Source organism: Podarcis pityusensis (genome assembly GCF_964106645.2).
Source record: "Podarcis pityusensis genome assembly, chromosome: 2".
Taxonomy (NCBI): Eukaryota; Metazoa; Chordata; class Lepidosauria; order Squamata; family Lacertidae; genus Podarcis; species Podarcis pityusensis.
In genome coordinates this window covers 59,918,172-59,930,670 of record NC_138029.1, presented here as the reverse complement: position 1 = coordinate 59,930,670, position 12,499 = coordinate 59,918,172, and positions in this window count along the sequence as shown.

The following is a 12,499-nucleotide window of genomic DNA, read 5'->3' as shown; positions in this document are numbered from 1 at the left end:
TTTTGGCTTATTTGCCTTTCAGGGGGTTTCCCATACCACCTTCCACCTGTTCTGAAGGGCCCCTGAGACTTATGGAGCTCATATTCAATCAGGAACGTCGCAGATAATCAGACAAAATTGCCACTCCTCCTCTCCTGCTGGTGGAGACACCCAAGCATGCAAACTCTAGGAGGCAAAAGTGTTCTGCCCCCTCAATATTTGTTTTAAAGGGCCCCCACACCCCTCCCAATATTGAGGGGGCCCAGCGCAACGTCACAGAAGGCTGCACCAGCCTGCACAGTGTTGGGAGACTGGCGCACCTGGTGCAAGGCCGCGCCAGCCTGCAGTCACCCAAGGAATCCTGGGAAGTTTGTTAAGAGTGCTAGGAATTTTAGCTCTGAGAGGGGTGAACTACACTTTCTAGGATTCTTGGGTTGGCAGTCGGAAATGTGCTTTAAATTGTTTTAAAGGTGTGGTGTGTACACAGCGCTAGGCTCTCCCATCAGTTTTCTAGTCCAGAATGTGGCCACACAGAGGCACTTAATAGCCTGTGAAATATAACAACCAACGAATCCGCCATGTTGTAAATCAGGCGTTGCCAACATGATGCACTGCAGATGCCATTGGCCGCCAAGTCCCAGACAATGTGGCCAGTGATGAGGGATGATGTGAGTTGCTCTCCAACAACATCTACCACTGCTCTAAATATTTATAAACGTATTAATGTGCTTCATGACAAATGCACATGCAAACACACGCACATATACAGGTCCCTACTTGCAAACTCAAGTGAAGTTTAAGTAAGTGACCGGTACGCCTACCGAATGATGGGAATGTGTGTGGAAACACTGCCCAAGGAGAGGCAAATCCTTGCATAATGAACACGCTGTGTCGTTTTTTCCCATTGCTCCCTAGTGTCCTTTGACAGGGTTGCTCAGCATGATGACTCACTCTCCCTCCAAGCCAGAACCACTGGGCATGGTCATGCCCTTCTCCTTGCCTTCGTAACATTCTCCTTCCACTCCACTGCAGCAGTCTTGCAGCTCTTCTCCTCCACTGCCTTTCCATGGGATCTTCCTTGCGTGTGTGTGAGCACAAATGCCTCCACTTAGTCACTTGGTACACAGGCACTAACAGCCTTTTTCCCTGTCTCTCGCCGCCGCTCAAACCCAGAGACAGGATAATAAATGGAAGCTGCGTGGGCTTATAGGCTGCTGTATACATTTGAATAAATTGACTTAATTCTACCTGCCCTGTCTATTTATGTCTATCACCTGGAGAAAGCAGAACAAAGACTCCCAGTTCAGACAGAAAGCAGGCCTGTTAAGATTTTCTGGTCCGTTTACATGAGGCTTCTTATCCTTGGCCCCTTCAAGCATGGGAGCAATTCATTCAGAGGTGAGGACCATTTAGTCACTATGCAAGATCTGGAGTTAGCTCCCTTAGCTGTATATCAAGCGGTGGTGGCTGCAAGCATGGAAATGTTTATTTGTTTCACAAGATCTACGTACTGCTTGATTGTAATAAAACCTCAAAGAATGAAACAGTAAAGTTTAAAACTACAGTAGTACCTCAGGTTACAGACGCTTCAGGTTACAGACGCTTCAGGTTACAGACTCTGCTAACCCAGAAATAGTACCTCGGGTTAAGAACTTTGCTTCAGGATGAGAACAGAAATCGGGCGGGGGGTGGCGCAGCGGCGGCAGCATGAGGCCCCATTAGCTAAAGTGGTACCTCAGGTTAAGAACAGTTTCAGGTTAAGAACGGACCTCCAGAACAAATTAAGTTCTTAACCCGAGGTACCACTGTATTTAAAATATTCAAAAAATAATTAAAATGAATGATAAGCTAAAAACCAGATTAAAATGCTTCTCAACGTTCTACTTCTCTTGATAAGCTTGCCTAAAGAAAAATGTTGAAAAGAGCACGGTGAAGGTGCCTGCCTGGTTGTCAAGTGGCAGGGAGTTCCAAATAATGGGAGCTGCCATATTAAAATATATACAGAATATTATGTGGCACCTGTAACAAAGCCAGTACCACAGATTGAAGTGGTCAAGTGGGCATAGATGAGGTAAGGCAGAGATAAATTGCTAGGTTGGCAGAAGCTGGGACAGAGCAACAGGAGTTCACCATCGTCACATGGATAGTAATAGTAACACTGTAAACTTGGCCCAGTAGCAAATAAATAGGCAGCCAGTTCATATCTCTGAGCAGGTGTTATATGACGACAGGGTCTCACTCCTGTCAGGAATCACACTGCAGCCTTCTGCACCAAGTGTGGCTCCTGGATCAAGCTTAAGGGAAACCCCACGCATAGTGCATTACAGTAACCCAGTTCTGAAGTAGCCGATGCATGAACTACAGGGGCATGTCTTTCCTGGTCCAGAAATAGCCATAGTTGTTGCATCAGTCACAGATAGCAAAAGGCACTTCCAGGCACTGAGGCTACCTGGGCCTCCCTCCAGGGACACAGCTGGATCCAGCAGCACTCCCAGGCTGCAAACTTGCTCCTTCGGGGGGAGTGCAGCCCCACCCAGAGTAGGTAATGGACCAATTTCTCGGACATGGGAATGACTCGCCCACAATGCCTCCGTCCTGCCAGAATTCAAGTTTAGCTTGTTTTCCCTCATGCTTTTAATCACTGTGTCCAGGGCACCGGTCCAGGCACTCAACAGCCTCTCCCAATTCAGATGTTGTGGAGAAACAGAGCTGAGTTTCACCCGCATGCTGTTGGCACCTTGTCCCAAATCTCCTAATGACCGCTCCCAGTGGCTTCATATAGATATTAAATAGCACTGAAGATAAGGCAGCATGAGAGAAGGGAGTGGTTTGGTCAAGATCAGGTCTTGCACACTCATAGAGAGAACCTCCCTATGCTTTTGCCCGTTGCAGTTTGTTAGGCGGAAACGTTTGGTTAAAGCACTTTCTAGGTCAAAGGTTGCAGGTTACAGAGGGAGTGTTCCTGTTGTCGGCTTGTTTTTCTCGTATTTTTGCTGTAACCCAAGGAATATATGTGTGTGCTCTGAGTTTTTATTGTTTCTTCACATGTTTTTCTTCATAAACTCTTTTTTAAAACAAAAAAGTGGCAGGGTTCCGTATCCCAGCCGGTTGCTTTCGCCTCTCTCATGGCCCCTCTCCCACCTGCACCAATGAAACAGTTCGAGAAGTGTGTGCAGATGTGTGGACGGAACGATAAACATGCAACATTCTGCAGACAGATAGAAGACAACAGCAATCAAATAGCAGAGCCAAGTTTTCATGCACTTTGGAATCAAAACCTGAAGTGAATTCCAAGTTGCCTTAAAGAGGCCCAATTAGGTCCACAATGGCAGGAAATAAAATTGGAAAACAACCAGGTGCTTATCCCCAGGATACTTATTTTGTCCCACATTTGCTCAGTTCATATCTTACGGCAGCCTTACTTAAGCTGGTGTCAGCCATATGTCGTTGGACTTCATTTCCCCTCAGCCCCACCCAGCAATGACCAGTGGTGAGAGATGAGACCATTGCGTTCCAAAGGATCTAGAGGGCACCAGTTTGAAGAAGGCTGGTTTGTGGAATTAGTCCTGAATTGGATTGGTCAAGTCTAAACCTAACTGCCAGAGTAGATGGAAGGTTCCTATGGGTGCCACCATTTTAGTTCCTTCTGGCTTGTAATATGAAATTAATTATTTTTAAATGCTGATTGCTCCACTGTCTATGCCTGTCTGGTGAGCTAATGTCCAGCAGTTCTTCCATGCAAGAACTTCCAAAACTTGAAATCTTCCACATTCTCCCCAAAATGGCATTGGTGAAAGATTACATCTGAGGTTGTTGGGGGTTTGGACTTCTAACATGACATATCTATTCTCAATTGACTGGAACTAAGTCTACTCATGACCCACTTGTTTTGATGACAGCCATTATTATGTCAGTGTTTATTTGGGGAAAGGGTTGAGAGAAATAAAAGACCCCCCATTTTACTCAATGGTTGAACATACATGCTTCACATAATCACTATAATTGCACTCACAATCAGGAATAAAGAGACAGGACTCGGGTATTGGGTTGATTAAGGGCCACAACTTTACATAATTTACAACAATTAAGCTGTGTGGGCATATCTGAAGCAAGGGATGGCCTTGCCACTCTCTCCTAACCTGCATTCTCTGGGCACACCAATCCTGCCCTGAGAGCAAGTGCCTTGCCAACCCCCTCCTGCTTGAGGGAGACCCTCTCAAGACTCCATTCCCCTCAAGCCCCATTACTTTAGGGGTATGGTTTGAGTGGGAGGCAGTGGAAGACAGAAGTGCCTGGCGTGCTCTGGTCCATGGGGTCATGAAGAGTCGGACACGACTAAACGACTAAACAACAACAACTTGAGTGGGTCTCAAGGGAGGTCCTTTCTCTGCTGCATATAGTCCCATAGTCCTTTAGGGCAAACCTCAGGATCCACTGCCTCCGGGTGTTCACCATTGGTCCTAATTCTGTTTTAATTCCTGCACAACCCTGCCATGTAAAAGGGGCAAGCCTCTTCACAACTGGCTGGACACACTTTCAGGCCACACTTGAAAATATAATTGCCCTTATTGGAGAGGCATATACCACCACACCTGTGTGGTAAATTATCCTGCTGGTTTCGAGGAGAAGAACTAATTTGATAATAGCCTCGCCTTTGTAGAATACAAAACAACAACACCTTAAAATCATTATATTAGGATTGTTTCCATTTCATTTGTGGTACTTATATGTGAGGAGACGTATATTTGCTGAGCAAATGCCACCTTCTCTTCGCTTCTGTGATAGAATTTGTCAGAAAAGCGGTGCTCACAACACGGTCAGGAGGATGAAAACAATGGTGTTATTTTAGCATACTACAAGATCAGGCTGAGATTATATAAGTTTAATGAAATATGAGTGGTGATGGATCAAGAGTGAGATACAATAAAAAGACAAACAGGTACAGAACAGTGAACACCACTCCTGGTATGGAATGGGGAAATGGCAATCCCAGTGACCAGTACAGCAGTAACATCATAAATAGCCATGATTTAGAGGAAGAAAGTTCAATCGGTGGACTCATAAAAACACAGGAAGAGCCCTGTTGAATCAAGCCAAAAGGCTCATCTAGTCCAGTATTCTGCTCTCACTGTGGCTAAGCAGAGGCCTGTGTGAAGCCCTTTGGTTCAAAAATGCGGAAAAATATACATGGTTTTTGTAGCATAGAAACAAGGAACCCAGCAGTCTTATAAGATGTGTCTTTTGTGCCTTATTTTAGCAGAGTGCTTTGCATTTTTAAACTTGTCTGTGGACTGTTTCACACTGTATCTCTCACTTGGTGAGTTGTGTTTGCTGTGGTTTTTGCTTCAGTGTGATAACATTACCACATGCACATCAAGGAAAAAGGGATGCTGAGTCATGTTCGTTTCTGCAGAATTGGAGAATGGATATAGCTGCCAACAGTTTAACAAGTACAGCTCCTGATAAGATCTTTATCACTACACCTGAAAGCAGAAATTGCTAACCTCAGTTTATTTAATCTTCTGCAAACTCTTCTAAGCAGTTCCTCTATGTGTTTTTTTCCCTTTGAAATTGTTAGAAAGGAATGTTTTGTTACCTACTGACTGTGATATGCAAATCAGAATCAGTTAATCCAAACTATATCGAAGTGCCATAATGGTGTGCAGAAAATGGTATCACAGTGATTTATCTTACATTGCTTGCAGGCTTCTCGTGTGAAATTAAGTGGAAGTAATCTGGAGTTTCGGGACGTGGGTGGGGCTGTGGGTTAAACCACAGAGCCTAGGACTTGCCAATCAGAAGGTCGGTGGTTTGAATCCCTGCAACGGGGTGAGCTCCCATTGCTCAGTCCCAGCTCCTGTCAACCTAGCAGTTCAAAAGCACCTCAAAGTGCAAGTAGATAAATAGGTACCGCTCCGGCGGGAAGGTAAACGGTGTTTCCGTGTGCTGCTCTGGTTCACCAGAAGCGGCTTAGTCATGCTGGCCACATGACCCAGAAACTGTACGCCGGCTCACTCAGCCAATAAAGCGAGATGAGTGCCACAACCCCAGAGTCGGTCACGACTGGACCTAATGGTCAGGGGTCCCTTTACCTTTACTAATCTGGAGCTTCAGTGGCAAGGATGAAACTATGGCCTTCCTGGTGAAATGGCCAGCAATGGGGTGGACATGGGGGAAAGGCCCACACATTGCTGGGATTCCCGATGCATCTATATGAGTATAGAGATCCACTAGGGCTGCCATTCATCTAGATTCTCCCAGGGGAAATCATGCTTTTTTGTGTGTGTTTTCATAAAGAAAAGCTCAACAACTTTCGGGGAGTCCTTTTGTTTACTTTTTGAAATATGGCAACCCTAAGATCCACTGCAACATGTGAGAAAAAAGCTTGTGAGGAAACGTGCCATGAACCCTTTCCTTCTGTGTTAGAGCTGGAAAATGAGAAGGATCAACCTGGAAATTAGTTAGCCAGCCTGCATTCTCCAGCTATGCTCAAGCAGTAATTCTTCCAAATACCAGTTGCTGGAAACCAAGGGAGGGGCGTGTGATCTTGACCTCATGTTCTGCTCCCTGGTTTCCCACAGGCATCTAGTTGGCCACTGGGAGAACAGGATGCTGGACCAGACAGGCCATTGGCCTGATCCAACAGGCTCTTCTTATGTTCTTACATGCTCGTACAACAAGTCCATAGCGGCCCATTTCATCCCTAATGCCCTCAGTCCAGATGCTGCAGATGTTCCACAGCTTTTTCTCAAGGCAGCACGATGAAGGCAATGACCACTTAAAAGTAAAATCATGCTTCAAATTAATCTCAGTGCAACTTGGTTTCACTGTTGATGCATGGGAGGGATATGATGTGGTGTGAACATGATTTTCAAAGAATCCCAGTTCTACTGACAACTGTGTTTTAACAGCCAATGCTGGCAAACAGATGCAGGAAGTTCTGAGGAACAACTGAATGAATATGAAACTTCCAAAATGCCATTTTAAAAGTTACACTATACAAATAAAGCATGCTTTATTAATTCATCCCTACGAGAGAGAAAAGGGGCAAGGGCCCAGCCAGCCAGCCATTTCAAGTTTTCTGTCGTTGTGTGGAAAGGGAAGGTTTCCAAGCAGTCGGATCCAGGGGGGAAATATTTCTAACCCCCAATATGGGAAACAGTAAATTCCAAGCATGAAAGCCCCATTCATCTAATATGTCATTTCAGCAAGTTCTGGTTGTTCATCTTCTCATGTTTTGGAAACACCGTGAAAGCATCTCTGTTTTCACTTTTTTCCAGAGTTATTCAAGAAGTGTGGAATGCACCCAATATAAGGAAATCAAGATAAGTCAGACCAGTGGGAATTAAACAGTGTTGTTGCTTTACATAATTGTCTGTAGTGGAGCAACTTGTCCTCTTAAGGCCACCACTCAGAGCACACGTGAATTGTAGCTCTGCAGTTTGCCTGCCTTCTTCTACACGCTGATGGCTCCAAGTAGTTTTGGGCACAGTGTGATACTTTTGATTTTTAACAGTAATGCTCTGTTGGCAAGCAACTTTTGAAACTTTGAGAATCTGCCACATGGTTTGCCATACAAAGCTGGGAGCAGGTGGTGTGTGTGTGTGTGTGTGTGTGTGTGTGTGTGTGTGTTTTGAAAGTCAAAAGTCCAACTTGAAAAATCCAACCTCCTGAGTGCACCTAATGATGGGGGCCTTTATTTTGTCATGCACACTTTTGCTTATTTTGCCTGAGATGAAACTCTTTGTATCTGTACTTCCTTACTCTAAGTTACAGTAATTGATGTGAATTGCTTTATGACTTTGTTCCGTGAGAGCTGAATTTCTATGGTTACTGGACATGCATAAACATCTAGGCTATCTCTCAAGCAAAATATGCCTTTTAAAACACACACACACCTGTGAATGTGAGCTATAAAGGGCAGAATCTGCCATGTGCGCAGAGCTTATATGGAGATAAATTATCCTATCACAAAAGTGAACCATGCTATAACTATGGCTCTAACTACAAAAAAGATACATTTGTTCAGTTTAATATCTGCCTCACCATACCCAAAGGATGTGGATGGATTATATAACATTAAAGTGGTGAGAAATAAGAAGCAAAAATATACACCCTGAAACAAATTGCAGTGTTCATCCACTCATTCATTTCTAAACCTCTTAATATTTTACAAATCTCTAAGCCAGGTACAATACAAAATCGAATAACCTTCATGCATTGCTTATCACAATTACAGTTTCCTGTGTAGCTGCGAGCATTAACGGTAGCCAGATCTGTGTGGCACAGAAAGCCACAGCACGACCTGCTGGTGAAGGTCTTTTCATGGTTCCGGAAGCACCATAAACTAAAGCAGATGTTGAAGGTTATTCTTCCTCTTCTGTACTTCTAAAAAGATCCAGGTGATGTTGAACCCTATTTGGTTTCACACTTCATTCTTCCCCATGAATAATATTGTGTAGTTCTTCAAGGTGACCCTGTTGTTACTTGGATTTGGCCCTGCGAGCCAATACTCTCCTGTATTCTGCCTTTGTTCCTATTGTCTTGTACTCATCTGATGAGCAATGGACAGAATGGTCTGTGTAGCGATGGCTGGCTCTAAGTAGTCCCTGAAATTAAGCTTCCCCCATATGTCCAAGAGGACCAGAATCACTCTGGAATACCAGGTTGGGCCACAACCACCACCAAGGCAATCCTGTCCCCTATTTGCAGTTGCAACGTTTGTTACTGCAGACTTGCCCAACATTGCCAATGACTGTAGGTGATTTTATTTTTTTAAGGTGGGGAGCAGATGGGGTCTCCTCTCTGAACCCACAGTGCCAAAGTTCAGCATGGTTCTCAGGAGCAGCAGAAGGTTCAGCTTTGCAGGGGATCCTTCTCCAAGAACATTCTTGCCCAAACATTTACAGGGGAAATATTAGGCAGGAGGTGATGATACTGAAGCACAGCTGGATGCTTTGCATAATGCACCAAATTTCTGCTGCTCAAAAGGGCTACTGGGAGAAAAGGTGAGCTCTTTCCAGCAGTGCATGGAGTATCGTACATTTAGAAAACACAGCAAATGATTATTTTTTAAAAGTTCAAAACTGGAAGTTACAGCTTTATGTGGAACCATTTGTCCACCTGCATACCACCCGTAAGAAGGCATAAAATGATTGATATTGTGTGTCCTGCGCAAAAAACTGGGAATGTGAAGTATCATCAATTCTCACTTTTCAGGGCTTTCAATTTTCAACTTTCAATTTTCAGGGTTTTCAAGAAATCAGAGGCTTGCTAGCAGCACTGTGGCTAACATTTGCCCCTTCCATAGATGTGGGACAGCTGTGGTTGTAGGCCAATGACATATGGATAATGGAGAATTAATGGAGTTACAGGGTGCTCACTCTCCACATTAAACAACAGTGTGGATGGATTCGAAGGTCTAAATCTAGCTCAGATAACTTTTTATTCAAGTCTGGATTTCTTCATAAGCAGAATGATTTTAGATATTGAGCAAGTGAGGAGAGCTGGTGCACTGCTAAGGAGAATGGATAAAATGTACAAAGTACAGTAATATAGCAAAGAAGGCACTGGTTGAGAGTTAAGTACAAGAAGAAAAATAAATGGATTTTTCTACTCGACAGCATTTTGGTAAAAAAAAAATTAAATATTGACATGTTGCATTTCCTGCATGCTGGGGTCACAAAACCCTTAGCAGGTAGAGAACAGATAAGCCATTGGTCCTGTTAACATGGCCAGAGAAGTATTTTGCAAATGTGTGAAACTGAAACAAGCTGAAGTCACATGTGTTGGCTGAAGGAGATATGTTGTCGTGTCTTCTTAGAACAATATCCTATACCTCAAGGTTATTTCTAGATACTCCTTGCATGGGCAGGCACCGTCATTGACTTAGAGGCACAATAAATTCACATCAGACTGCAAGTACGGCGATTCAAAGTGGCAGGGGCCAACAAGTCCCTTAGCATTGCAGCTGTAATGAAACCGTGATGACAGATGATGGCAGCTATGATCTTTGCACAATTATACGGGTTTCATGTGCCTCATCGCTGAGAGAGGACTTTCTCCCTCTCCTCATATCTCTTCTTCCCCGGACGTTTGGTTTGGTTTTAAATAGCTTGATTATGACATCAGCTTATTGTGTACACATTTGCCAGATCATAATCGGTCTGTGGTTGCTTATGATGGATGCTCCTGCTTTGCATTCCCCATTGGCACCTCAGTGCACAACCCAGTAAGACTGGGAACCAAATAACGCCTTCAGCCACTCTGCAGGCTCAAATGAGTGCCCTCGGTCACATGACCCATTGCACCAAGCCTCTATTCATTCGCTAAGCCGTGTCTCGTCTGCTCAGTGGTTTAATTTTCACCACTGGGGTGCCGCAGCCAAGAAACTTGAGGACAAACTTTGAAAAGAAAAGCTGAAAAGAATGTTTAATGAGAATAAATGTTCGGCCCGTCATCCATCTCAATGAGGGAGACAAACAGGGTATTTTTCTTTTTATCTATTCTGAAATTTGTATGGTGCTTTTCTTCCCAGGGAAAACCGTGGCAGCCGAGGGTAAGCGATACAGACTACGACTCAATCACTGTCCGGTCTCATCCGTGAGAACAACAACCCCAAAACAAAAGCAAGTGGTGCCAACATCTGTCAATATCAAGCAGGTGAAAAAAGCACTGGGCTGGCGGACGGACGTAGCTCTGCTTCCTGGCTTAGGAATGAACATAGTACTTGCAAAACCTATCCAAAAAGGAGAGGATCTGGGAAACCAACATTTGCACCAAGCAGGGCGCTGTGCAGACTCACCACACCACCAGTGCGACCAGAAGCTGCACCTCACCACCTCCATGGATTCAGTGTATGTAAGATGAGCCCATAAGCAGAGTTCCTCCATAGAAGAGTGATCATGGGCCAACAGGACCCACATTCCTAAATGGAGGCACTCCGCATGCGTACAGCATCTTCTCATGTGTGTCAAAAGCAGGCTGGGGGTATCCAAAGGCATGGTGTATCCCTGAATCCATGCAATCCCCTTAACACATGCATTGAATGCAGGTGGAGAGACTCCACGCGAAGAGAAATGCATTGGGGAGGAGGGTTTTTACCCAATTCGCAACTGTGTGGGGTTCACATGCTTTAAACCGAGTCATGCGATTGGTCCATCTGGCCACACAGAGGCTCTTGAGTTCTCCCACAGCCCTGTGTGGAGATACCAAGGATTGCACATGGGACCTTCTGCACGCACAGCAGATGCTCTGCCGCTGAGCTTCAGCTCTGGACTGAGTTGCCAAAGCAAGTGTATCAGTTCCTTTCCAGACTGATTTTCATAAAGATATGAAAAGTCCCATGTGTTTAGCAGGCTTTTGCAGGAGTTGGATGCTTCTGCTTTTAGTGAATATTCTATTTTATTCCTTGTGTGTGCTTTTTTACAGCTTTGTTGGCTTTTTAATGGTTTTCCATGGCTTTCCATTGCCTATGATTTTCATTACTGTATGTTAACTTGATCCTTTTTAGAGAGGTGGGATGTAAATGGATTTAATAACTGGGGAAGGGTTGGCATGATCTGTAGCAGATATATCACCTGGAAGAAAGCAGTCTGGCATAGGCCTGATATGGCTCTTTGAAGTCAGAGCAAACTATCTTTCCAGCTATACTGCAATACAGAAACAAGGAGGTGTTGATCCCAAATGTTAAAAACTTATCCAATTGGATATTTATCATGATATTTAAAAAGTTATCTTGAACTCTCAAGAAAAAAAGGATTTAAAAAATAAACAAAGAAATACAAATGGTGCTTACTTTGAAAGCTTCCTTCTAAAGGGCTATTTCTCGTTTCTGTTAGGGTCACCTGCACAAATACATTTCAAGCATACGGCTTCCCCAAAGAATCATAGGAACTGTAGATTGTTAAGGGTGTTGAGAATTGCAGCTCTGTGAGGGGATAAACTACAGTTCCCAGGATTCTTTGGGGGAAGCCATGTGCTTGAAATGTATGCTGTGGGTGTTGAGTGCGAAAGGCAAACATGTGAACTTGGCTCCACAGGTGATCCAAAGGCACTTCTACTTGCTCATGGCTGCCTCCCTGAACTCTGAAGATTTCCTTGTCCTACTCTGGCCCTCCGTGCCCCACCCCAGACTTTCCCAGAGGGTCTCTCAAACCTCAAGAATTTTGGTGGGGCGTAGTATAGGACCTCTGCAGAGAGGGAGAGCCAGGAAATTCCTCCTACACATGCATTGTTCTGCCCATGCATCTCTGAACCCAATCCACTGGTGCTAATCTGTGGTTTATAATAAGCACCGCAATGACCCATAACCTAGTTTCTCTCCACAAAGCCCCAGTGAAATGTGGGGAAAGATACACACAGTAGATTCATCTGCCCTCACTTCACACCCTAAACCCTTATCCCAATTAGCTTAAAAAAACAACAACCACTTTATGGTTTTTTGCATCACTTCTCTCCCAAGCAACTACCTTAAAATCTTCTAGGGCTACTAGCTTAGAGCTTTTCATGACCCTCTTTT